Source organism: Meriones unguiculatus, chromosome 11, assembly GCF_030254825.1.
Source record: "Meriones unguiculatus strain TT.TT164.6M chromosome 11, Bangor_MerUng_6.1, whole genome shotgun sequence".
Lineage (NCBI taxonomy): Eukaryota > Metazoa > Chordata > Mammalia > Rodentia > Muridae > Meriones > Meriones unguiculatus.
The window spans coordinates 100,000,408-100,026,368 of NC_083359.1; the positions used below are offsets into that span (position 1 = coordinate 100,000,408).

A 25,961-nucleotide genomic window follows, 5' to 3' on the forward strand; every position below is an offset into this window, starting at 1 on the left:
TTATGGAGTGGCTCAGACCTAGCACACATCTGTAATCAAAAAGTTTTCTGAAAACAGGATTTAATAAAGTTAACCCTAGGGGGCTGGAGAGATGGCACAGGAGTTAAGAGCACTGGCTGTTCATCCAAAGGTCCTGAGTTCAATTCCCAGCCACCACATGGTGGCTCATAACCATTATAATGAGATCTGGTGCCCTCTTTCTGGCCTGCAGGCACACATGCAGGCAGAACACTGTATAAATAATAAATAAATCTTAAAAAGAAATAAAGTTAACCCTAGGTCAAGAGGCTGAGCAAAAACAGCTGACAGGAATTAAACAGAAAGAGAAACATTGAGAGAAGTGTAAAGAAGAAGGGGCTTTTAAGCTTGAGTTTTAGGGTTTTGGGTTTTTAGCTTTTGTCTTTTTTCATATGATTGTGAGCTGAGTAGGAAGGTCAGCTGGGTGCTTTCTCTGCCTCTCTGAGCTGGCAAGTTTTCACCCTGGCATCTGACTCCCGAGTCTTTATTGGTAAAATCAAACATTTGGGTTTTTCTTTATTAAAACAACAGAGACTGATTCTATAATTACACACTTATTATAAGTTATGGCTATTATGGGGTTGCCTGTACAAATTAAAACTTACAATGCTCAAGCATATGTCTCTATCAAAATGAAAGTTTTTTGCATATTACAACATAAAGAATATTTTAGATATACCACACAATCCTACAGGACAAGCCGTTATAGAAAGATCTAATCGCACTTTAAAAGATATGCTTAATAAACGGAAAGGAATAATAAAGACCCCCCAGAGATAGGTTACATAGAGCTTTATTAAGTTTAAATTATCAAAATGCTAATGAGAAAGGAAGAGCAGCTGTGGAGAGACATTGGCTAGTAGAAAAAAACTGCTGAATTAAATCAGTCTGGATACGTTAAAGATGTGTTGACCGTAGAATGGAAACAGGGTATGTGTTATTTTGAGGAAGAGGATTTGTCTTTGTTTCCACAGGAGAAGAAAAGCTGTGGATATCATAAAAATTGATAAAGATTAGATTAGAACAGGACAGATCTCCTGAATAAGGAGAGGCCGTAGTTGATCAGACGGCTTGGTCATTCAGTCCAAACTAACTTACAAAGACTAACAAATGCCTTTCATTTGATCAGGTGTGAAAAATAATATTTTGAATGATAATTTCCCAAAGTCACACTGGCTGTCCTGAAACTTGCTCTGTAGACCAGTCTGGCCTTAAATTCATAGAGATCCACCTGCCTCTGCCCCTTAGAGTGCTGGGATTAAAGGTGTGTGCCACCATGCCCAGCAAATAATCTCCTTTAAAAATACTATGTGACTGGCTGCTTCAAGTTCCTGTGTTGACTTTCCCACAGTGATATCAGGACTGTAACCTGGAACTGTAAGCTGGATAAACTCTTTTGTCCCTTAAAGTTGCATTTGTGAGCTCGTTTATCCCAGCAGCTGGAAAGGAAACTAGGGCGGTCCTTAAATGCCACTTTCTCAGCTGGGTGCACACCTACACTTCTAGCTCTTAGGAGGTGGAAGCAAGGGGACAGAAACCATGATCTCTTTCTTGAGAAATGCATGTTCCCCTAGGGTGTACACACACCCCAGCGCCTTCCCTTGATGCTAATGCTTTGAGCCTGTCCATTCTTTTCTTTTTTCAAAAATATTGTGTGTGTGTGTGTGTGTGTGAGAGAGAGAGAGAGAGAGAGAGAGAGAGAGAACATCCCATATGGAAATCAGAGGACAGCTTCCAAAGGCAATGCTTTCTGGCCACCATGGGTTCTGAAGTTAGGTTGTGAGGCTTTGGGACTGTCCTCACTGCTGAGCCATCTCCTCAGCCCCATTGTTCCATTCTTTTAACTTATTACAGTGGTTACCTGCCAGGAGAGATACCAGGATCAAGAAGGTGGTTTTCCCAGGATGAGGCTCACCCACTCTTCTCAGGGAGTGCTGACCCTGCAATTTCCCCAAATGCAGAAAACCTGACTGCGTAATTTGTGGTAGTGGGGGATGGCGTTTGTGTTCTCTCCTACACACACACACACACACACACACACACACACACACACTTTATTCCAGGCTGGGGAGAGGACTCAGTGGTTAAGAGCATTTGCTGCTCTTTGTGAGGACCTGAGTTTGGTTCCCAGCACTCAGTTCAGGTGGCTCACAACTGTTTATAACTCCAGCTCTAGGGTGTCTGATGCCTCCGGCCTCCAGAAGCCTGTTCTCATGTGCACATGCTCATACACACACAGTGAACAAAATTAACGTTTTACATTTTTCATGCATCTTATTTATTTGTTTTGTGTGTGTGTGAGAAAGAGAGAGAGATGCACGCATGTGGGAATGCATGCCACAGCTGGAGTGGAAAGCTCAGAAGACAGTTTGCAGTGGTCAGTTCTCTCCCTCTACCGTGTGGGTTCCAGGGACCAAACTCGAGTTGTCAGGCTTGGTGTCAAACTCCGTTATCCACTGAGCCGCATCTCCCCTGCTGGCTTCGTGAAATTTTCAAGTCCCCAAAGCCAGCGGACAAATATAGCTCATCCTAAGTCAGATGAGAAAAAGGCAGAAGCCAAAGCCAGAGGCCAGCCAGGCCACTTCCCTCCCACACAGAAAAGGGCCACCCTCTCCAGCTACACTTGATGTCCCTGAGACAGGAGACAGTCCCTCTGCCCCCAGGAGGCAATCCTGAGAGGCCTGTGTGGAGGACCACTCGCCTTGGGGTCAGAGATGGAGGTATGGCATAAAGGGCACACAATTCAACCAGTGTGGCTGGCTGGGAACCGAGATCTCCTGGGTAAGGCAGGGCCTGAAGAAAACAACAACAACAACAACAACAACAACACCTCTCTAGACCATCTCAGTCTGATAAGCCCCTAATTCCTAAAGACCTTTCCAGACATTCCCTGGCCTGCTCCTGCCTCATCACAGCCAGGAGCGCGGTATCTGCTTTCCCCTCTTCACCCTCCTTAGAAAGCCGCCCTCTCCAGGACACAGTATAAGACAACGGTCTACCTGCAGCTGCTCCCCTCCAGCCAGAGCCTAGCTTCAAGGTCCTCCCTTGAGGTACACTTTTTTTAAATTTTTTTTTCCCAAACTGCCTCTTTCCTTGTCTCCATTCCTCCTCCATTCCAGTACTGCAAAGTCAGAAAGACAGACACCACACAGTCCCCTGGGGCAGTGGCTTTACCCTCGTGAAACCTGGACAGAGGGCATCCTGACCTGGATAAAGATCCGGTCCCTTCCCATTACTCCATTCCCTGTTAGCGTCAGGGCTGCTTCCCCTTGCTCAACCCTAGTTCATCTCCATGTCACCACAGAACAACTAACATTTTCCCCCAAACTGAATGGCCAGAGCCTCTGCTCCAACGGACAGGGCTGGGCCCTCAGAGCTCAGGGTGGTAATGGGGAGGCAGCCAGTGAGACCCAGCATAGACATTTTCCAACTTTTGAGGTTTTATGTTGGTCTGTGAGCAAAGAGAGAGCTGGGGCAACCCAGGAGGAAGGGATACAATATTCCCTTTAGCCTGAGAAAGGAAAACCTTTGGCTCTCCAGACCCGGGCCCAGGAACAGAGGCCATCAGTACGTGTCTCTGCCAGTTCGCCTCAGCCACATCTCCACCTAGGTCCTCAGCCCCAATCTAGTCCTCTCTTCCCCTGGTCTTGGCTGTCATTGTTCTGAGCCATCAAGCCAGTGTTCCCTCTAGTGCTGGGTTTTGAGATGCTCCTGGTAAATGCTTAGCTATTTCATGGATGCAGACATGTTTTCTGCATGCTTTCCCTGGAAACCAAAACCTCTCAGCTGGACAGAGCCTGATTCCCCAGACCCAGCCAGATGCTAGGGGTGGAGGTAGCTGAGATTGGAGGATTGCAGCAAGTCCAAGGCCAGCCTGGGTTATAGAGAAAGACCCCTAGGCTTGTTCTGTAAACAAAAAACATGGAAGTAACCAGAACTGCCGAGACGTCTCAGTGGGTATGAGTACCTGCCATATAGCTGGACAGCCTTAGTTTGATCCCTGGGACTCATAGAGTGGAAGGACAGAACTGATACCCACAGCTCATCCTCTCACCTCCACAGGCATGGCGTGGCACACATGCCCTTCCCCCTGCAAAACAGACAAAAGCACAAGAGATAGCAAAGAGCTGGTCTCTTGAGGGGCCTGCCTCAGCCTCCTGCATAGTTGGGACCAGGAAGTATGTGCCACGGTGCCCGGCTGGCTCCCTTTTGCCCTTTTAGATTTTGATCTGTTGGGCTTTACCTCAGGGTAAAGCGATTGCCCAGCATTCAAGAGGACCTGGGGTCCACTCCCAGCCCTAAAAAGGAAGACACCTGAACTACGTGGCTGTGTAACTTATACAACAGGTATGTAGGCAAAATCCTTATAAAAGCCAGGCATCAGGGAGGCAGGCAGTGAGTTCAAGGCCAGCCTGGTCTACAAATTGAGTCCAGGACATTGACGCCGGAGGCTGCCACACAGAGAAACCCTGTCTGGAAAGACAAACAAATGAGTAAGAGCCAAACATGCCAGTGCACATTGGTAATCCTAGCACTTGGGAGGTGAAGCCAAGAGGACTGCAAGTTCAAGGTCATCATCCAGCTAGAGTGAGTATCTGGGAAACATGAGATCCTGTCTTTAAAAACAAGATAATAACAACCATAAGAAAAGAAAAAAATGGATGTGTGTTTTGCCTGTGTTGTCTTTGTACTACCTCCATGCAGTTCCCGAAGAGGCCAGAAGAGGGCGTTTGATGTCCCAGCGCTGGAGGTGAATACAGTTGTGAGCTGTCCTGTTGGTACTGGGAACCGAACCTGGGTTTCCTAGAAATACAACCTGGTTCCCGGCCAGGTCCAAGCCCCTGACGCAAAGTATCCTTCCCATTAGACTAGAGGCCCATCCCTAGCCTGCCTGCTGCGGCTGTGCAGAGGTGGGGAGAGGCTGTCCGAGAAAATCTGCACTATTACTGCAGACAGGCGCTCCCCTCTGCCCCTCCCCAGATCAGTCCCCAGAAAAAGAAGGGCCACTGGCTCCAGCCTAGATATCCTCAGGCATTTGTCACTCTTGTTTACTTCCTAATGTGATGAGGTGACGCCCCCAGGAGCCCAAAGTAACAGACTTGTTCTCTTCTACTTGCTCCATCCGCTTTCTTCATGTAAAAGGCCCTTTCCCCACATAAAGGCTGTACGGCGGCGGGAGAGGAGCCTCGCCCCAAGCTCCCCCAGGTCTCTGAAGGGGGTCCATTTTCCCACTTAGCGTAAATCACGCTCAAAGAAATGGTCCTTAGAGCTTCTCTTTTCTCCCTTCTGTTTCTGTCTATGGCATGACGAGGACCTGGAATGGAGCCATGGCCACACTCAGGGGTGCCCTGGAGAAAATCAGCAACCAAGTAGCAGGGAAGACAAAAGAGCCATGAACAAGGGGGAAAAAACGGTATGAAAATAGGCTTAGCTACTTTGGGGCTTTCCTTTTGTATTTATTTTTAGCAAGGATTGTGTGCCTGGCTCTGCATTAAAATAGCTGATGCCACCAATCATTGTTTCAGGGAGCTGTGGGGGGCGACCTGGCAGGTTTCTGCCGCCCGAAGGGAAGGCAGTGGGTTGCCTGGCCCACCCAAGCCGAAACCCAGAGCATTTGTTTGGCGGGGCCTTCTCCCCCACTGGTAGCACCTTCTGAGTGTGGAGGAAAACAGAAGCGGAGTGCTTCGGATGGGGCTGAGAGCCCGGGAGACAGCCATGTTTGAGGGCGTTCGCTTCCTCCCTCCTGCTGGCCGTTTCCAGGGAGAGGCTGAAATGCCCAGGGGAGATCCCCACCCCTGCCATCCCAAGGAGACAGAAGGGCCGCCACCATGCGTGGCTCTCACATTGTATTTGGAACTACCTTGGGGGATTCTTTTCCCCCTCCCACAGGAGAGAAGTGGGAAGACTTTCCAGTTGGCAAACCCTGCCTTAAGAGGCCAGATTCGGTCACAGCCTCCTGCCAGGCCCACTGGTGAAGGCCTCCTGTGAGGGACCCATGGGCTGAAGGCTATGAGACTCTTGACCTTTGTCCTTCCATGCCTCTGTACTGGTGACCTGGTGGCAGTGCCCTCCAAGCAAAGCTGGACAAAATCCCTTGCCCAGGGTAGGGTTGAACCATCCTGGGCGGGAAGATCGCCAAGGACTCTAGAGTGCTAAGGAAGACACAGTGTGACGTAGGGACTTGAATTTTTTTCTCGGGGGTCAGCTAGCACTTGGCTTGCCGGAGGAACAGGTCAGAAGCCTACACTCCGGGTATGGAAGTCTTTGCTTATTTACAGAAGCACCCAGCGGTCTTACAAACTCGGGTCCTTTTGCACAGTGGCTTATGTTCTATGTGTGACCTGAGCGGACGAAAAGACTTAGCTGGCGTTTCTTCCCCAAAGGAGCTTCTGCAAATCCAGCACTCCCTGGGTCCTGCAGAAAACCAGCTGCGCTGCGCCCGCAGAGACCCTGTCTCACACTCCAGGCCTCGCGGTGGGTACACTGCTGGGTAACCTCCAGCGCGCTAGTCACCGAACCCCCTGGGCTCCCATTTCTGCGTCTGTGATCGAAGATAAGGCCGGTCTCGCCAGGCGGTGGCGGGGAGCCCACAGCTCTCAGATATCAAATTTCTGCCGCAGCGCCGCGCCAGGTCAGAACCAGGGTCCCAACCTCTCCAGGACCCTGCGGCTGGCGGGCTCCCGTGGGAGAGGGCGCCTGCTTCCCGGACCAGCTCTCTTTGGGGAGGGAGGGGGAGCCGCGCAGCTCAAGCGCCGGCCTCCGGTGACCGCCCGCCCGCCCCGAGGCCTGGCTCCCCGCCTCCCTTTCCCTTCCCCCACCCGCGTCCCAGCTCTGGGTTTCGTCTCGGCCTCGGGAGCCTCCGGGTCCCACCGCGCGCCGCTCCGGGCCAAGCCACGGGGCTCTGGCGCCTTGAGCATCGGAGCAGGTCCTGCCCTCGCCCCGGGCGGGGGCACCTAAGAGCTGCCCCTCCGCCCCTTGCTTCGGGCCAGCGGTGGACACTCGGCCGTGGGGGCAGCTGCCGGGTCCGCCCCGCCCCGCCCTCGCCCCGGCGCGCAGAGCCGCTGCCAGGAACTGGAATATTAATAGGTACAAACTTCCTGGAAAGATTTTCGTCTTCGTGGTAGATGACCCCGCCTTGTCGTCCCCCTCCACCCCCACCCCGGGTAGGCGGCGGGGAAGCCGGGGACCCACGGGAGCCGGGGACACTTGGGACCCCTGGAGAGCCGCGGCTCACTGGAGCTGGGGTTTGTTGGCTGGGGACCCACTCGGTGGGCCGGCCGCAGACGCCGCGGGGCCGAGCCGGGCTGGCCTCCGTCAGCCACGTCCCCCGCCGGAGCCTGGACGCCCGGGGGCGCGTTCCCGGGAGCGCGCACGCCCTGGGCCGCCCGGCCGGCCGGCTCCTCCTCCCGGTCGCCTTCGCGGGCCTCTCCGGTCGCTTAGCAGCATCCAAACAAGCCCGCTGCTGGCGCCCGTGGGTGCGCGTCGTTCCTTCCCCCAGGATTCCCCGGCCCAGGAGCAGTGGTAGCAAAATCCGTCTCCCTCCTTTCCAGCCGCCGAGGGAGGACGGCTCAGGAAGGCCCCACCAGCCGCCGCGTTCCTCGGACGCTGCGGGGTCAGGCAGGCCCTGCCCACGTCTTGCAGAGTCAGGTCCCGGAGCCCACGCAGCACGCCCACGGCCCCCATACAGCAGCCGCAGCGCCCAGACCCTGATTTCACCGCTCCTGGCAGGAGCACCTGTCCCGGATTGGTTGGGAGTGTTCCTCCCACCTGAAAGTCATCCTTCATTGAAACTTGTACTGAAGCCGGGTGTGGTGGCAAGCTCGTAATCCCGGCACTCTGGAGGCGGAAGTGAGAGGATTGCCCAAGGCTAAGGTCAGCCTGGTAGTGAGCCCTTGACTCAAACACAAATTATTGCTACAATGCAAGCACAAAAACCCTTTCTTTCCCAGAACCTGAGGGAAAACAAAAAAAAAGGAGATTTGAAACATGCAACAGCCACAGACGGCCATGAGAGCTCCCGGACGCCTCTGTTCTGTGTGTGTGTGTAGAGAATTGGGAAAGAGCAAGCCAGCCTCGCAGGCCCATTGACTGAGGGGAAGACTGACTGGCCTTGCTGGTTCCACCAGTGGTGTCGGAGTCAGGATGACAGTTTTGGGCTAGGTGTGATGCACCCATCCGACACGCAAGGGTAGGGCTGAGCAAATACTGACCAGACAGGTCTCCGAGCAGAGATGGGAGACAGGAGTGAGCAAACACACACCTGCCGGTTCTGCGCTGGCCACTAAGGGAACCACCAGCCAGCCTCCTGTGCTGTGGAGCCCGTGATGTTACAGTACTCATCTTAGACGGAGGGTCTCACTGTGTAGGCTGGCCTGGAACTGTTACCAGGATGGCTTCGAATGCAAGGATCAGCCTGCCTCTGTCTCTCCAGTGTCGGGATCCCAACCTGGACTACATTTTTTTTTCCAGACAGGGTTTCTCTGTGTAGCCTTGGCTGTCCTGGACTTTGTAGATCAGGCTGACCTCGAAATCACAGAGATCCGCCTGCCCCAGCCTCCCTGAGCGCTGGGATTACGGGCATGCGCCATCACGTTTAGCCCGGCTGGGCTAAACTTTTATTTTAATTTAAACTTTTACTTTAATTAATTTAAATTGAAGAACAGTTATTGATTCAATTATTTGAAAATCTCTATTATGTCTGGAACAACTAGGCCAGAGACATCTGCTTTTTCAATGGCAGAATTCATGGGATCTGAATACGGACTGAGAAGATTTTCCCATCCAGCTGCACACTAATTTTTAATTATTATTGGGGCTGGAGAGATGGCTCCAGTCCCTGGTTAGGAGGGAGCACAGCTCTTGCAGAGGACTAATCTGCTGTCCATGTCTGCATTGGGTGGTTTACAGTCACCTCCAAGTCCAGCTCTGGGGAATCAGATGCACTTTTCTCTTTGTGTATATGGTGTCTTGCCTGTGTGTGTGTGTGTGTGTATGTGTGTGTGTGTGTGTGTGTGTCCACCATGTGCTTGCCTGGTGCCCAGGGAAGATAAAAGAGGGCATCAGATCCTCTTTGTCAGCCACTCCGAAGTCTTCAAAACTCTTCCTGTTCTCCTTATTTGTTTGTCTATTTTGTCTTGAGGCAGAGTTTTTCTATGTAGACCAGGCTGGCCTCGAACTCACAGAGATCCTCCTGCCTCTCTGGCTCCTGAGTGCCGGAATTAAAGGCCAGCAGCAGTAGGCCTACCTAATTGTGCTTCTTTTGTTGTTGATTTTTTGTTTGTTTTTTATTTTTCAAGATAGGGTTTCTCTGTGTAGCCCTGGCTGTCCTGGAACTCACTCTGTAGACCAGGCTGGCCTCGAACTCACAGAGCTCCACCTGCCTCTGCCTCTGGAGTGCTGGATCAAAGGTGTGTACCACCACCACTGCCTGGCTTATTTATGCTCCTTAAGACTGCAGGTGAAAGCTGGGTGTGTCAGGGTATGTCCGTTGTGTGTTTTCCAGGGCCAGCCACAGAACTGTCAGAAGAGGGTTCTGGTTCAGCCACGGTTCCTGAATATCTCAAGTGCTTAAGTGTTCACAAGAATTCTGGTGTGTGTATGTGTTCCAGGTTTTCATGTAAAATGAGACACAGAGCCATAAGGAACAGGAGCTGCTGGGTGTGGAGGGGACCAGCTCTCAAAAGAGGCCTCTCTCACTACCCATCATTAGTGTCAGCCATCCCCAACACCCCCAAGGACAGGGCTCTTGTGTATCTTTGCTTTCCCATTAACTCTAACAGAGTCCAAGCCCTGACACCAAGCAGTGGCCCTTCCTCAGTCCAGAGATGCCCTGAAGTGAGGTGGAGAGGCCAGACACCTGCTGTGCCCCCAAGTCCTAAGGTTACCATTGCCTCCCAGCTGCCCTGACAGAGGAGCCAGGAACCGGGCTCTGTCTGTCTCGAAGAGTCTGCACTGCTCTGGACCCCTTGTTTACGGACTCAGGACGTGACCAGCAGCGCTGCTCAGGTACCCCTAGCCCTCTGGGTGGCACCACACCTCGCTGTTGCTGTTTTGTTCCCCACTGTTCCTTTTTTCGCCCCATGCTCCCCCTGTCTCTGCTCTGTCCCTTTTGGTGGCTTCTAGGGAGTTCATTGAGCAGAGAAGGGTGGGGCATCCTTTGGGAGGAGTCCTACAGAGAGGTTCAGGGCAGCAGAGACCTGGGTGAGACTGGACCAAGATGGAGCTGTGCCAGGCCAGGACTGGGTAGAGCTGCATTTTCCAGGTATGAGGGAAACATTTGCTGTCCTCTGGAGACAAGGAATGGATGGAGGAAAGAGGCAACTAGGAAGGTGTTCTATTGTCCTTAGACCCTTCATCATCCAATTTCCATGCCCAGGTAAGAACCGACCTGTCTCTAATCTGGCATTTACCAGGCTGAATAGTCACTGCTTGCCCAGTGAGTACACCCAGGCGCTTCCTCCTTCCAAAGCCCTGACCTCTGGCTAAGGAACTAGCATTGGCCTGTCAGCCACAACCAGAAATGACCTATGTCACTTCTGGATCAGCAACCTAAGTGCTCTGTGTCCTGTCTGTCCCACGGCAGAGTGATTGTACTTGTCCTCAAGTTGTCTCTTCTAGGAGTCTGGCTCCCTGAGACTCTGGGTAGGTAGGGCCGAGCCTTGCTCTCCACACTCCATCCCCCCAAAATGGCCACAGAACGTGGTTGAATGATGAACGTTGCTGAATGCAGTCCCTGTGATCTGGGGCTGACTTCCGGCCTTAGAACCTGGCTGGAAGGGACTGGCAAACCCCTCAGCAGCAACCCCCATCCCCACCACTCATGGGGTGAGTAGAGATCATGACTGAAGGTGGAATGGGCTGGGACAAGGTTCACCGCCTCTGGGCCTGCTGCCCAGAGCTGAGCTGCCCGGGAGCAGCCTACAGAAGGAGGACAATGACAGACAGGAGTGGGCAGAGAGAAGGCAGGGACAGCAGTGGCTCCTCCCAGAGCCAGCCCTGGCTCAGGAAGAAGAGAGGCCAGAGAGCAGGTTGGGCCTCAAGGCTGGAACAGTTTCCTTATTGTGTTGACCTGCCAGGCCACGTGACTCCTTCACTTAATAACCCATAATAAAGCTGGGTGCAGTTGTGAACCCCTTTAATTCCAGCACTGGGGAGGATCGCTGTATGTCTGAGGCCAGCCTGAGCTTCCAAGAGAGTGTCAAAACAAACACAAATAAAAATACTACACACAGCGGGGCGTGGTGGCACATCTCAGCACTCAGGGAGGCAGAAGCAGGCGGATCTCTGTGAGTTCGAGGCCAGCCTGGACTACAAAGTGAGTCCTAGGACAGCCAGGGCTACACAGAGAAACCCTGTCTCAAAAAAACAAGAAAAAAATTTACAACAACCATACAAATACGTGTACAAATACAAAACCACACATGCAAACACATACACAAATACCAACTTTTAGCACACACATACATAAAACTCACCAACACAAGTACATGCAAGCACAAGCATACACACAAAGGCACACATTACACACTAAGGTGAGGATAGCCTTTTTAGGTGGACCCCTTCATCTTAGCTCTACTGCCCTTGCTCCCCAGAACTCGGTCCATTGCCTGGTTTGTTGTAAAGAAGGAGGTCTGTGCGAGTTTTCCTAGCTGAAATGCCTTTCAGACTTCACCTGAGCCTTGGTCCTGCCCTGACGTGGACTCCTAAGACAGTTTCTCTCCTCCTATGTCCCTTGCCTCTCTGAGGTGCAAACAAGGGACTGTCCCTTCCCCAGATGCCATGTCTCACACAGGGTGATCATCTGACAAATGAAGGCTGAAGTCTCACTGAGGGATAGGAAGAGGGATGTATCCTAGAGGAGGAGGGGAGATGCTAAAGGCAGTTCTAAGATGTGTGTGTGTGTGTGTGTGTGTCTGTGGGTTGGCCTGGAACTTGCTATATAGACCAGATTTGCCTCAAACTCACAGAGATGCACTTGCCTCTGCCTCTCTAATGCTAAAATGAAAGCCATGTGCCACCATGTCTAGCTAAGACATGTTTTCTTTTGTTTTTTGTTTTGTTTTGTGAGACAGGCTCTCCCTGTGTAGCCCTGGCTGACCTGGAACTCACTCTGTAGATCAGGCTGTCCTCAAACTCAGAGATCCACTGGCCTCTTTCTACCAAGTGTTGGGATTAAAGGTGTGTATGCCCACTGCCCACAGAAGACATGGGTTTTGAACTGAGGTTTCCTTGGAGTGGGGACGCTTTGCTACAGAGATTTTGTTGTAGGCATAGGGGAAAATGCACCCGCTCCATGCTAAGGATGCAGTAATGACACTGCTTGGGGTCCTGCTTTTCTTCCTCTCCCTGTCCCAGCTCCCTTCAGTCCCTGCCTCTGCCTCTAGCTAAGGGCAAGGCCAGGCTGCACCAGGCGCTGGGCTCAGACACCACACCTTCATCACCCCGAGAGGCAGGTATGATGGTGTCATTCGTAGCCAAGTAACTGTGGCGCAGAGACCTGAGACCTTCTCAACAAGGGGTAGTACACACTCGACTGGGGCCTGGCGTTCATGCTGCCCTTCCTGCTCCACAGGACCTGGGGGCCTTGCCTGGGCCTCTCAGCCTGGGACAGACTTGGGGCTGATCCTTTTCCAGTCTCACTTTTCTTTCCCCATGCACGTTGTGGTAATAGAGATATCCTTGGTCACCGGCCAACTGGACTCTCCACGTTGCCATTGGTAATGGAAGCCAGGACAGTACTGAGCTTTGAGTGGCTAAATAGCTTTACCCCGTGGGCTCTGTCTGTATGCTGGCCCTAAATGTCCCTGCCAATGTGTCGAAGGACTCAGCAGTGTCACAGTCAGCCACTGGGGCATCACCCAGGCTTGATGGTTTACCGACAGCCTAATTTCTGTGTTAAAACAGAGGCCCAGTCAACAGAGCAGCCACATTTGGTTGCAGCTCCTCAGAGAGCAGGAACCCGCCTTTGCCGGGAGACCATCATTCCCAGCTCCGTCACCCATGACATTCCATTAACCCGTGGGGTCTCAGGAGAGGCAGGGTGACTGGTGATTCTGCTGCTGACTGAACTGTAGCTCCTCAGGTTCCACATGACCAAGGTCACATGACTGATGCCAGGGGAGCTGGCATTGGGACCCAGGGCTTCGTGACCCCAAAGTCCACATTTCCTTCCTGCCATCTTTCTAGAAGCAATGGGGGGGGGAGTTGGGGGGCTTCCCATGAAATCTGGCAAAGCAGGGCCTGAGGGTTCCCGGGAACTGACTCTAAGAGCTTTGCTGCCCTCATGGGCCTGGGCCTCCCGAGCTCCTGGCTGAGTAGTCCTCTTAATGGTGTCTCTCTGGGATTGTGACTGTCTGTCTCCTGGCAGTTCTGCGTATTGTCGCTTGCTGATACCTGGCTGCTTCAGGCTCTGACCTCTGGTGGCTCAAGGAATCGCTTAGTGGGTAAGAGTTTTTGCCCCACAAGCCAGGTGTCTGCAACCCTAGCACTGAGTGTGTGTGTGTGTGGTTGTATGTACTTGTGTGTACATGTATGTATGCTGTGCCCAAGTGTGTGTGCATGTTTGCAAATATGTTCCTGTGTTTGTGTGCTTGCATGTGTGTTTCTGTGTGCCTATGTGTGCATGTGTGTGTGAGCTCATGTGTGTATGTGTGTATATGTACAGGTTTGTGCGTGCATATGCTTGTGGAGTGTGTGTGTGTGTGCAGAGACAGGAGGTTTGCTGGAGCTCGCTGGCCAGGCACTCCCTGCTTCACCCTCTCTCCTACAGTACTCTATGAACAGGACTCACTAAGGCTGTTCCAGATGCACACTGCCCCTCAGTACCCTTCAGGGTATAAGAACAGGGCTGCATAGGGGAATTAGCTCAAAGGTAGAGTGACAGCCGAGCATGTATGGGGCCTTGGGTTCCAACGCTAGAGTTCAAAAATGAAACAAAAACTTCAACTGAGGGAAAAGTGTACATTCCGGACTCCTGGAAAAAGCTGGTTTCTGTAAGAATCTGAGCCAAAAGCAGATTGGAGAAGAGACAGGACACATTTCTTAAGGACCTACCGCGCTGACTAACTAATCCAGGCACTGCATGTTTGTGTGTGAGGGCACATGAACGGGTGTGGCACGCTTAATCCTTATTGTTGGTTTAATTAGATTAGGAATCAGCTAGATATGCCCTGGGCAGGTCTAGGAGGCCCTTCTAGGAAGGATTAAGCAGAGGGAGAAGGCTCTCCCTCCCCTCGGTGGGGGTTGCCGCCCAGACTGAAGAACCGAGGGACCTTTTCTTTCTTTCTTTCTTTCTTTCTTTCTTTCTTTCTTTCTTTCTCTTTCTTCTTTCTTTCTTTCTTCCTTTCTTCCTTCCTTCCTTCCTTTCTTTCTTTCCTTTCTTTTCCTTCCCTTTCCTTTCCTTTCTTTCTAATTTTTGCTTTAGGAGACAGGGTTTCTCTGTGTAGCCTTGGCTATCCTGGAACTCACCAGGCCCAGGCTGGCCTCAAACTCAGAGATCTAGCTGCCTCTGCCTCCAGGGAGTGCTGGAATTAAAGGAGTGTGCGACCAGCAACACCACCACTGCCTGGCCTGAGGGAGCTCTCAGAGTCACCTAAAGGAATGCCTTAACGGAGGAATTAATGTGTTCATGTGGCATGTCTATGGGGGGGTTGTCTTGTTTCATTGGTGGTTTTTTTGTTTTGTTTGTTTGTTTGTTTGTATTCTCCCCCACTTCTCACCCCTGGGCAGGATTTCTGTGCATCCCTGGCTGTCCTGGAATTTGTTCTGTAGAGCAGGCTGGCCTTGAACTCATAGATCCACCTCCCTCTGCCTCCTGGGAGGGCTGGGATTAAAGTTGTGTGCCACTACTGCCTGGCACTGATTGTTAATTGATGTAAGAGAGCCCCCCCCCATTTTGGGAGGCACCATTCATTCCCAGGGCAACTGGTCTTGAACTGTTAAGTTGTTTCCACGTGTGTGTGTGTGTGTATGAATATGTGGGTGAAGATGCACATATGTGCAAGTGCATGTGTGTGTGGACAATATTAATGTCTTCCTCAATTATTCCTCCGTCTTTTTTTTTAATGCAGCATGGTCCTGCCATGTAGCCCTGAGTATGCTGGTATCGGCTATGTAGACCAGGCTAGCCTCACTCACAGAAATCACCAGCCTGCCTCTGCCTCCCAAGTGCTGGAAGAAAGGCATATGCCGTCACTCCTGGCCACCTTGTTTCTCTCACTGGACCTGGCGCTCACCAGTTGGCTACACTGGTTGGCTAGTAAGCAACAGAGCCAGGTGCTGGGCTCGGAGGTACATGCCACGGCACCCAGCTTTTAATGTGGGAGCTGGGGATCTGAACTCAGACCCCAAGCTTGCTTGTGCAGCATGGCTGAGCCCTCTCCGCAACCCCCATGTCTATTCTGTGCAATTTTCACAGCAGTCCTGTGAGGGGGGGCTGTTGTCGCCCCCAGCTTTGAGGACTCTGAGGTTCACAGCTATCAGGGCTCATAGCTGCCATTCAGCAATGGCAGGAAGCATGGTTTCCCTCCACACTTTCCTGTTTCTGAAAGTGGGCTGTGGGCTAGGGAGATGGCTCAGTGGGCAAAAGTGCTTTCTGCACAAGTGTGAGGACCTGAGTTCGAATCCCCAGAACTCACATAAAAGCCAGGCATACAAAATGAGCTGTGCTAGTGCTAGCACTCCCCCAGCATGATGGGAGACAGAGACGGTGAAACCTCAGAGGCTCACAACTGGCCTGGCGCACAGAGCAGAGAACAACTGAGGCCCCATCCCAAGCAAGGAGGAAGTGAGGACATACATCCCAGGGCTGTCCTTTATGGCTACCTGTGCACTGTGGCATACACATTCACACATGCATGCATGAGCACACAGAGGGAGGAGCGGGAGAGAGAGACGAGTTTGGGTACTGTTGGGTTCAGGGTGGAGGCCAAGAAAACTCACTTCAGATACAGAAGCTTAAAATGAAAGCTTTACCTTTTGAGCTCAAGGAGGCGGCCAGTTTGGGATCTGAACTGCATCCCCGAGGGGAAGCTTGTATTGCATATTTAAAGGGTGAAAACCGAAAGGTGAGGGGGCTTTGGTGGGTGTCAGGGTCATCCAATCAAATTCTAACATTGTGGGTTAAGCAAGGGAGTTTCTGTTGGAGGCTGGGCCTCATCCAGGACACTTGGCCTCAAGGCCTTTAACTATTTTCCAAGACGGTTGGTCTGGAATCAAGGTCCTTAATTTATCCTCCTAGACATTTCTTCCTGAGCTCAAGGTGATCGATCAGGGAACAAAGAAGTAGATTATCTGTCTGTATTGAGGGCTTTGCAGCCAGTATACTTTTATGATTTAGGCACCTAAGTTAAAATAAAAGCAAGTTTCACAAAAAAATTTTTTTTCAGTTAACAGACAATTAGGAAAGTGTTTCAGGGGACTGGGTAAGAGTTGGCTCTGTAAACTTGGGAGTGTGAACCTAGTCTGACCAAGCAAAATGTAACAGTTGCTTCGAAAAGGCTGGGCTCTTGTGGCTGCCTTCTTACAGTTATAATCAGTAGCTTATCATAGTTTACCATCTCACTTTTTCTCTTTGGAGGTTTAGGTTTTGAACCAGGACACTCAGTATGAGGGGAAGTTGCTATACCACTAGGCTATACAATCTTATTTTGAGACAGGGTCTGCCCCATGCAGGTCTTGAAGGTGTGATCCTCCTGCCTCAGCTTGGAATAGCTGGGATTGCAAGTCTATGCCACTAGATATGGCTGCATCTTTTGAGGCAGGGTCTCACTGTGTAGACCAAGCTGATGCTGAACACACAGATTGGCCTTCCTGCCAAGTGCTGGGATTAGTGGCATGCCTACAAAATGGTGGGTCTCAAAGCAGGGACATCTTGACCTTGATGCGTATCAAACGTTTTACAGCCTCCTTCACAGCTCACCTTTGTCATTAAGAACTTTTGGTTGCAAGTTGTGTAACTTCCTCTCAAAGAAAGAAAGCTGACAGGCGCAGTAGTTGACCAGGATGCTGGGCACAAATCCTTGGGTTAGAGGAAGACCTGCAAAGACCCTGAAAGTGGGATTCAACCCTGTTAGATCATTGCCTATCTTTTATTTCTGCTCAATTAACCAACGGGCTTTCTTCTTCCCTGGGACAGCCCCAGTGTCATAATCCCAGGAGAAAAAAGACCCAGGAGACTTGAGCATCAATCTTAGGGAAGAGAGTTCTGATTGGCCCTCTTGGAGTCACGTGCCCATCTCAGTCCAATCCCTGTGGCTTAGAGAAGTCTTACAATGATCCAGCCACCCTTCCGGAAAAGGTCACCGGAAGTGGGTAGGAGTGAGCTAGGCCAGTAGCACTATGGCACTGCCTCCCTGATCATTATCAAATCATATCATATCAATCATATATCATCCTCTCAGACAAAGGGGTGTGTACAAAAAACATAAGATGTCTATGATTTCCCCTTCTCTTGTGAGGAGGTATTCTAAAGTTGTTAATCAGACCTCAGAAAACTATGCTGTTTGAAGGATTTAATGAAGGGATGAAATATGCATGTAATATACTAGATGTAATTATGTTTAAACTTCTCATCAAGTGAGGATTTGTTTGCAGACAGATCTTTAATAGAAACATGAAAACGCTTTTAGAAAACTAAGCCTGTGGCTTTGTCTTGTGGAATTTAAGCCCCATAGTGCTACCTTCACTTTAATGCTGGCTTGAGATTGCAGTATCTCTTCTAGTGTCCCCGTGTATCTTCATTTATTTTCCTGTTGCTGCAATAAAATGCCACTGTTATACCCAACTCTCCTGGACCCCAAAGACTACCAAGGAGCCAGTTCCGATGCAGATGTAGTAGGGTCTTTTTATTACAAGCCTGACAAGAGTCTATTGGTTGAAACACAAAAGGAGATGTTGATTTTAAACTGATTGGGCTGTGGGAAGGCCCAAAAACCATTATCAGTCTGGCTTCCCTTGTTTGGATATTGCTGGGCTGATTTCCTAGCAACTGTATCTCTAGCGGGCAGGAAAGGATGCAGTAAGGCTGGTTCCTCTCCAAAGGTGGCTGGACATGTCTCCACCTGTCTGGCCTTTGTTCAGGCTTGTGCATTAAACTTTAATCCAATAACCCAAAAAAACTAATTTTTCATTCTTTGGTCTCTCACCCCAACAAAAGCAACTTTAAGGAGAAAGGGTTCATTTGGCTCACAATTCCTGGTTACAGTCCGTCTTTGTAGGGACTCAAGCCAGCGAAAAGTTAAAGCATACGGTTCCACCATACCCACAGCCAAGTGCAAAGCAATGAGTTCAGGCATGCACACTAATGTTCAGCTTGCTTTCTTCAAGAAGACAGTCAGGGAATGGTGCCACCCACGATGGGCAATGGGCAGGTCTTCCCAACTTAATATAATCAAGATAGCCGCCACAGACACACCTACAGGACAAACCTTTGAGACTCCGTTCAACTCAGGTGACTCTAGATGGTATCAAACTGACATTCTATAAAGATCTCCCACCTTCCTCATTTTCATCCATCCAAACCCTACCTTTACTTTAAGGTCATCATCAGATTTTCAGGTTCTTCCCTCAAAGCTCTATCTTTTTGTTTTGTCTTGTTTTTGTTGGTGGTGGTTGGCTGGCTGGTTTTTTAGATTTATTTACTATGTGTGCAGTGTTCTGACTACATGTACACCTGCACACCAGAAGAGGGCACCAGTTCTCATTACAGATGGTTGTGAGCCACCATGTGGTTGCTGGGAATTGAATTCAGAACAACTGGAAGAGCAGCCAGCGCTCTTAATCTCTGAGCCATCTCTCCAGACCCCCAGTTACTTACTTTTAAGCGGTAGTTGGCTTTTACCAATTTTGAGAGTCAAATTTCTCTGTGCTTTTGCCTCAGGCAGGGTTAGGTCATAGGACTCACGGCACTTACACCCATTGGCAAAGGTTGGGGTACAGATTAAGCTGGTACAAGAGGCCCCCACTTATTTTCTCTCATATACCAACCTAAACACAGTAACAGTGATCACTGTTGGCCTTTCTGCTCGGATGGAAAGGTTTCCTGAGACTTGGGAGGTCAGGCACCACATAGCTCTGAGTTGGGAAGGTATCTCAATGGAAGGGCATCCTGAGGTAAGGGCAGGAGGGGGGCCAGTGCCAGGAACCACACAGTGAGGTAGGACAGTGTCCTAGAAGAAGGCCACCCTGAGACACAGGAGCCCAGGAAGCACACAGCTCTGAGAGGAAGCCTCCTCAGCAGAGGTGTTGCAGCTCCCAGGGCAGGGTATTCCCAGCTGAGCTCAGGAGCTCAGGAGCCTCAGCCCTGCTCCTTCTTAGATCCTTCTCTTTGCTTCATCACTTCTTGGCTTCTTCCAATAAGAGTCACACCAGGCAGCAAATCTCATATAAAATGATTGGAGGGTCCAGGCAGTGGAGGAACGAATCAAAAAATGGCTGCCTCTGCACTTGGAAGGTAGCAGGGAACTGGGCAGACACAGCCTTTATAGAGGATTCCATAGGGGCAGAGCTCTCTAGGGACAGAGATTTCCAGAGTGAGGATTGGTGAGCTCAGGGGTTGGTGGGTTTTCCTGCTCAGGAGTTGATGGATTTTTGTTTAAACCTTTCACCTAAAATTGGCATAATCTGGGAAGGGTCCGACTGAGGGGTTGGATATGGCCTTTGTGACTGTTACAGAAGCTGGCAATACCATTATGACAGTTAGAGAGATGCGGGGGAGGGGCCAGATTCCTGGTCCTGGTCCCTGGCTGGCAGTGTTAGGCCATTTAAAGCTCCCTTGCTTCAGGGAAATGGCTACAGAGATGGTGCTGGAGCTCACAGACTGGTTCCAGTTGGACAAGCCTCCCTCCCCATGAGTCCCCCTGTCAGCCGAAACTGACGCCCCAGGTGCTGTTGCTTTCTCTATGGCTTCAGCTTCTAAGTTTCTTCAGGCATCAGATCTCAGGTCCCAGGGCTGTGGAGATTTAGCCTCAGCCACTGTGGAGTCCTGAGGTGCTGCTGTCCAGAGGTGTAGAGAGGATTAATTAATATAATCAAGCCGCACAGCCCGAAGCTCTGAGCACCCCTCTCAGGGACCGTAGCGTGTGGCACCCAGAAGAGGAGGAGCTGAAGAGGCCAGGGTGGGGGGAGGGCAAAGGGGGAGGACAGGGAAAGATGTAGGGAGAGCCCTGGGGCAAAACTTTAAAGCTGCCAGAGCTACTCAGCAGGGGCCAGGACACTTTCCTGCAAAGCACACAAAGTTCACAAAGGGAGTCCACAGCAGGGAAGGCATTCCCTGACAATTGAGCCAACCACCTCGGCTGGGTAAACTGTTGTAATCCGCTTGTGCTACACATGGATCCAGAATGTTTCCTAAAGGCCTGAGCTGAAGGCTGTGTTCCCAGCATGGCAGTATTGGAAGGCGCTGGAAACTTAGGAAGCAGCTGGCTCACTGGTGAAGTGTGGAGATGCTGGTCTCCTCTCTCCTTGCCTTTGGCTGCCATGAGGTGCCACCACATGCTTCTGCTATCATGTTCCGCGCTGTCTCACCGGAAGGCCAAAGAGCAGTGGGCCAACCGATCGAGGACAAACCCCCTGAAACTGTGAGCCAAACAGACGTTTCCCCTTGTTAGTTGCTTTATCTCACTGTAGGCTACAGTGATAAGTGCCAATGCATCAGGACCACCCAGAACCCCAGGGGTCCTGCGTTTTGTGTCCTCCTGTCTCCAAGGGCACTGTTCTCACCTACCTACATGTTACAGTTATTTCTCACTTGCTTCCAGCCCACGAACAAGGGAAAGTCTAGAAAGCGCATGTCTAGACCCACTCATGGTGGCCTACACCCATCACTTCAGCACCCAGGATGCTGAGACAGGAGGAGTATGACGAGCTCAAGCCAAAGCTTGAAAATGGGGGACATCACTCCAGCTACACCGTACAGAATTACTTTATATGGATGCATGTAGCTGCAAGGAACTCTGGGAAAGGTGTCCTCTGGCTACAGTATGAGTTTGAGATGGTTCATTGAGCAAAAAGAGCACAAGCGTGGAGGCCTCAGTTCAAGCCCAGGAGCCCATGGGAGAATGGAAGAATCAACTCCAGAAAGTTCTCCTTGGACTTCCAGGAGAGGGTACACCTCAACAGGAGTGGACACCTCCCCCTTTCTCTCTCTCCTTCTCTCTTTCTGTCACACACACACTAATAATAATAAAATTTTTAAAGGTTGGCTGGAAAGCTGGGTGGGAGGCAGAGGCAGGCAGATCTCTGAGTTCAAGGACAGCCTGGTCTACAAAGTGAGTTCCAGCACAGCCAGGACTACGTAATAGAGAGACCCTGTCCCAAAAGCAAAAACGAAACAAAACAAAAAAAGATTGGCTGGCAAGACTCAGTAGGTCTAGCACTTGCTGCCAAGCCTGACGGCCCAAGTTTGAGCCCCAGCCCCTCTGGTAGAGGAAGGGACCTGGCTCTTTCAAGTTGTCCATACAAGCAATGGCAAGTGCGCCCACACATGAACACAGACACTCACACATACATGTTTTTAAAAACTCAATTACTACGGAAAAAAATATATATTTTTGATATAGCAATTTATACATTTTAGTTTTCGCAAAGCTATCATCTTTGAGATTATCCTGGGTGCTCCAAAGGACAGGAGGGTGGGAGAGAAGAGGCCCGACCTAGCACTGACTACTCACAGTAATACCTACCAGGGTTGGACACAGACCGCTTCTCAGACTACCGCACAGCCTGACGGCTAAGGAGTCAAGTTCCGATCCCAAGAAAGAGAGCAGAAGTGACAGACACCATCCAGGTGGCAGAGGTCCACCTCATGCTGCTAGCCCTGGTATCACCAAGGGCGGGCTGGGTGCTGTGAGGCTTGTCACAGCTGCGACTCGGGCATGGTGATTGTAAGTCATCAGAGCATGATTTAGAAAGCATACGGATGAATTGGTTTGCTCATGTTGTTTGGTTTTGGTTGGATGAGGACTGAGGACAGAATTGAGGGTCTACACATCTAGGGAGGTGCTCTACATGCCCTCCCCAGCTCTTGGATGAACACTCCATCTTAAATCTTATTCCCTTTTCCTTCCTCCTAGGTGTGCAACGTACATGCATGTACATGTGTGTTTGCATGTGTGTGGATGCGTTTACATGTGAGTGTGATGCCGTGGCTGAGGATGCTGTCAGGAATCACCCTCTACAACTCTTCCTACTTGCTCACTGAGGCAGTCTGCAATCGAAGCAAGAGCTTGTCCACATAGCTACTCTCTCTCGCCCGCTTGCTCTGAAGATCCATGTCCCTGCTCCCTGAGCCTGGAATTACTGGAGACTGCAAAGCCAGTCCAGGACAGCTGTGGCTACACAGAGAAGCCCTGTCTCGACACCCCGCTCCCCTCACACAAAGCATCTTTTTCTTTTCTTTTCTTTTCTTTTCTTTTCTTTTCTTTTCTTTTCTTTTCTTTTCTTTCTTTCTCTTTCTCCTTCCTTCCTTCCTTCCTTCCTTCCTTCCTTCCTTCCTTCCTTCCTTTCTTTCTTTCTTTCTTTCTTTCTTTCTTTCTTTCTTTCTTTCTTTCTTTCTTTCTTTCTTTCCTTTCTTTTTTGTGGCTGTCCTGGACTTGCTCTGTACACCAGGCTGGCCTCAAACTCACAGAAACCCACCTGTGTAGTGTAGTGATCCTGGTGCCTTAGCTTCCTGCATGCTGGAATTGCAAGGGTACACCAAGATGCCTGGCTTTTTCTTTTAAACCTTGAGCACTTATTTTACTTAGGTAGAAGAAACAATTCGTCAGCTTGCCATAGACACTATTGTTTAGGGTATTTTATTTAAGTAAGAAATGAGAAGCAAAACATTGGTAACATTAAGAGAATGAGTTAAAGAAACATATCAAGCAAACAATATGGGACAAAAAAAAAAAAAAAAAAAAAAGCAAGGGGATAAAATGGCTCGGCAGTTAAGACCACTGGCTGTTTTTCCAGATAGACCAGGGTTCAATTCCTAGCACCCTCATGGTACCTCAAAACTGTCTGTAATTCCAGGTCCAGGGGATCTAAGACCTTCACAGACATACATGCAGACAGAACACCAATGTACATATAATAAAAAAATATTTTTAAAAAGCAAGAAAATTCTCTGTCACAATACAGACAGCAGCAGAGCCTATACGTTTAATTTGTGTGTGTGTGTGTGCGTTATTTGCATGTATGTAGGGGGTGGATGCCTATGTATGTGCGTGTATGTGTGTCTGTGTAGGTCAGAGATTGACTTCCCTAATTGCTTCTCCACCTTAATTTCGGAGGCCGGGTCTCCCACTGAACACGGAGCTCCAGTTTGGCTAGGCTGGCCGGCCAGCACTCCTGGATCCTCCGGCCTCTGCCAGCACGCACCACACGCCTTCTCACTCACCGAGCCGCATGCCGGGTTTTCGCAGTGGCAGTCTGTCACCCTGTGGAGACAGCACATGGGAGATCGGGTGCCAGCAGGTAGAGTGGGCGCAGGTAAGCTGTGTGAGCAGGTGGCTCAGAGGCCTTCCACGGTGACTCTTGCCTCACCGACTGTCCCCAGGACCTCAGAGACTGTTCCTAGTGATCCGTTGGCTGAGAAGGAATGAATGCGGGCCTGGTTTACAGATGGCTCTGCAGGGTATGCTGGCACCAACAGGAAGTGGACAGCTGAAGACCTGCAGCCCCACTCCAGGCGACCTGCAGAACTTGGGTAAAAGAATGTCTTGCATTGGGCAGGCCACCAAGAGGCGTGTTCATTTGTGTGCTTGGCCTGAACTGAGAGATGGATGTTAGAAGGGATCTATAGTGACCCAGGGATGAGGAAGGGAAAAAAAACTACTGCTGTTAGGTGCCTCGAGTCACCCGGAGCAGGAGCCCTTAGCACAGCACGTGGCTGGATCTCTCCAGACAGGCACAGAACTTGAAGATGGTATTTGTGTCACTTGTGTTTGTTAGCACCAAAAAAAAAAAAAAAAAAAAAAAAAAAAAAGCCGGAGACAATTAGGTTAAAAAGAAGAAAGGAAGTTGGGCACAGTGGTGCACATCTGTAATCTCAGCACTCAGGAGGCAGAGGCAGGCGGATCTCTGTGAGTTCGAGGCCAGTCTCATCTACCAAGTGGATCTAGGACAGCCAAGGCTCCACAGAGAAACCCTGTCTCAACACCCCCCCCCACCCTACCCTCCACACACACAGGAAAAAGAAGGAAGATTTATCTGGGCTCAGTTTTCAAAGGAGCCCTATCAATCAGGCGAGTGAAACGTGCTCTGTGGGGACCAGCCCGTCTCTTTCCAGCCACCCCAGTGCTCGCTCAGTGGGTCCGGATGGCGGCCATCATGGCAGCAGTGGTAGCAGCTGTACAAATAACCAACATGGGGATTAACTTTCCCCAAGGTTTGCAGTCATCTGCCGAGTAACTGGCCGACAGCAGAGACCAATGTTGAGCGGGCATTGCCTGCCGCCCCACCGGGAGCCCAGCCAGCCACCCACCTAGGACAAGCAAACCACACTGGATTCTTTCCATCATGCTAGGGACATAGATCTGTCCTTTGTGGGTCTGGGTATGCCTTCCCTGCCCTCAGTGCTTTGGCCAGTACTATCAGCCACAGGGTCCCTTGTCACCTCCGTGTTCCACGAAGGATTGCCTCAGAATAAGGAAGTTGCTTTACATTGAAATCCGAGCGCAAATGGTCTGACCTGGTTTAATCCCATACCATATGGCCAGGGAGCAGCTGACCTGACGGAGAGGAGGGATAAGCAGCCAGGTGCTCCCTTGGAGGCAGTGCTTTGAAAGAATGGGGCTCTGTCTTACAGAGCAGAATGGGTGTGCTGAAAAGGAGGTTGTGATATGGCCAACACACTTGGGTCTGGGACTCAAGGGCTGGACAGCATAGGGGACAGGGCCTGGGGTAGATCAGAGGTTCAGAGCAATGCTGCCGATGTGATGTGGCCTTTGTGTGCAGGAAGCCTTCTGGAGTCCCCTCCTCATCCAACAGAAGCTGAGCAGTCCCTGAGGAGGTTAGGTCCTCATGACTGTGAGGCAGGCATCAGCAACTGCTGGTGGAAAGTTATTTAAGTTCCTATTTTTGGCGTCCCTGAGACCTAGCTTCCCCCGGGAGCTTAGGATTCCCTCTTCTACCGGGGCAACCCTTCAGGCCTCACAGTGACCGCAGAATCGATGATGACTTTGGGACAACCTGGTTAAGACTGACCTCTTCCTGTCGCTGATCCAAGATGTGAAACCTCTTGGGACCATAGTGTTAGCCAGGTTCTCCAGCGGACCCGTGTGGACTCCATCCCTACCCTTAGGTAACCTGTCTCAGCTCCTTGCTGAGGAAAGGGGCTGGGGGGGGCGGGGCAGACGGACACAAACCTGAAGCTAGAGGGGATAAACAGGCTTGGCCGCATGCAGCCCAGCGGCTTCTCTCTGGGCAGTTTAAAGACCCAGCCTCGTGTTCTCCAGGCACAAAAACAAAACAAAAACTGGGCGGAGCGAGGTGTAGCTCCGCTTCCACCGGAGGGTCCAAGGCCACCTGGAGAACCAGCACTGGTCCCCAGGTCCCAGCACAGGGAAGCCGAGGTTCAGGAACCTCACCGAGATGGGCAGGAGGAAGAGCCGGCTCCAGGGAGATTACACGCGCTCGAGAGATGCGGACCCGGGTCACGGCTGGGGCTCGGGGCCCCCGCGGAATTAGCCCCCAACACGCTTGGGATTTGCAGGAAGGAGCTGATGAGCGGCCATGTGCTGGCCAGGCCGGAGGCAGTGTGGTCTCGTTGGTGTTGAGCCCACGATGCCTGGGTCAGCCGAGCCTTGGCAAGCTAGTGAGAGCTGAAACCCTAGCCACTTCTCCTTTCCCCTTCCCCTTCCCTTCGCTCGGAATTAGGCTCAAACTTGATGACCAAGCAGCTTTTTTATATGTTCTGATAATGTTACTCCGTGTGCCTCGGTGTCTTGTCTGTATGTCTGTGT

The 25,961-nt window shown here is 50.9% G+C and overlaps 1 long non-coding RNA gene and 1 other non-coding gene across 2 annotated transcripts; both read left to right on the forward strand.

Annotated features, from left to right (window-relative positions):
• The first annotated feature begins 1,871 nt into the window (after positions 1–1,871).
• On the forward strand, positions 1,872–2,034 carry LOC132646586 (U1 spliceosomal RNA). The gene has a single exon (XR_009584849.1). It is a non-coding gene; the product is annotated as a U1 spliceosomal RNA (small nuclear RNA).
• A 3,904-nt stretch (positions 2,035–5,938) lies between these two features.
• Positions 5,939–16,392, forward strand: LOC132646410 (uncharacterized). The gene is made up of 2 exons (XR_009584660.1): positions 5,939–7,104; positions 7,569–16,392. It is a non-coding gene; the product is annotated as an uncharacterized LOC132646410 (long non-coding RNA).
• The last annotated feature ends 9,569 nt before the right edge of the window (positions 16,393–25,961 follow it).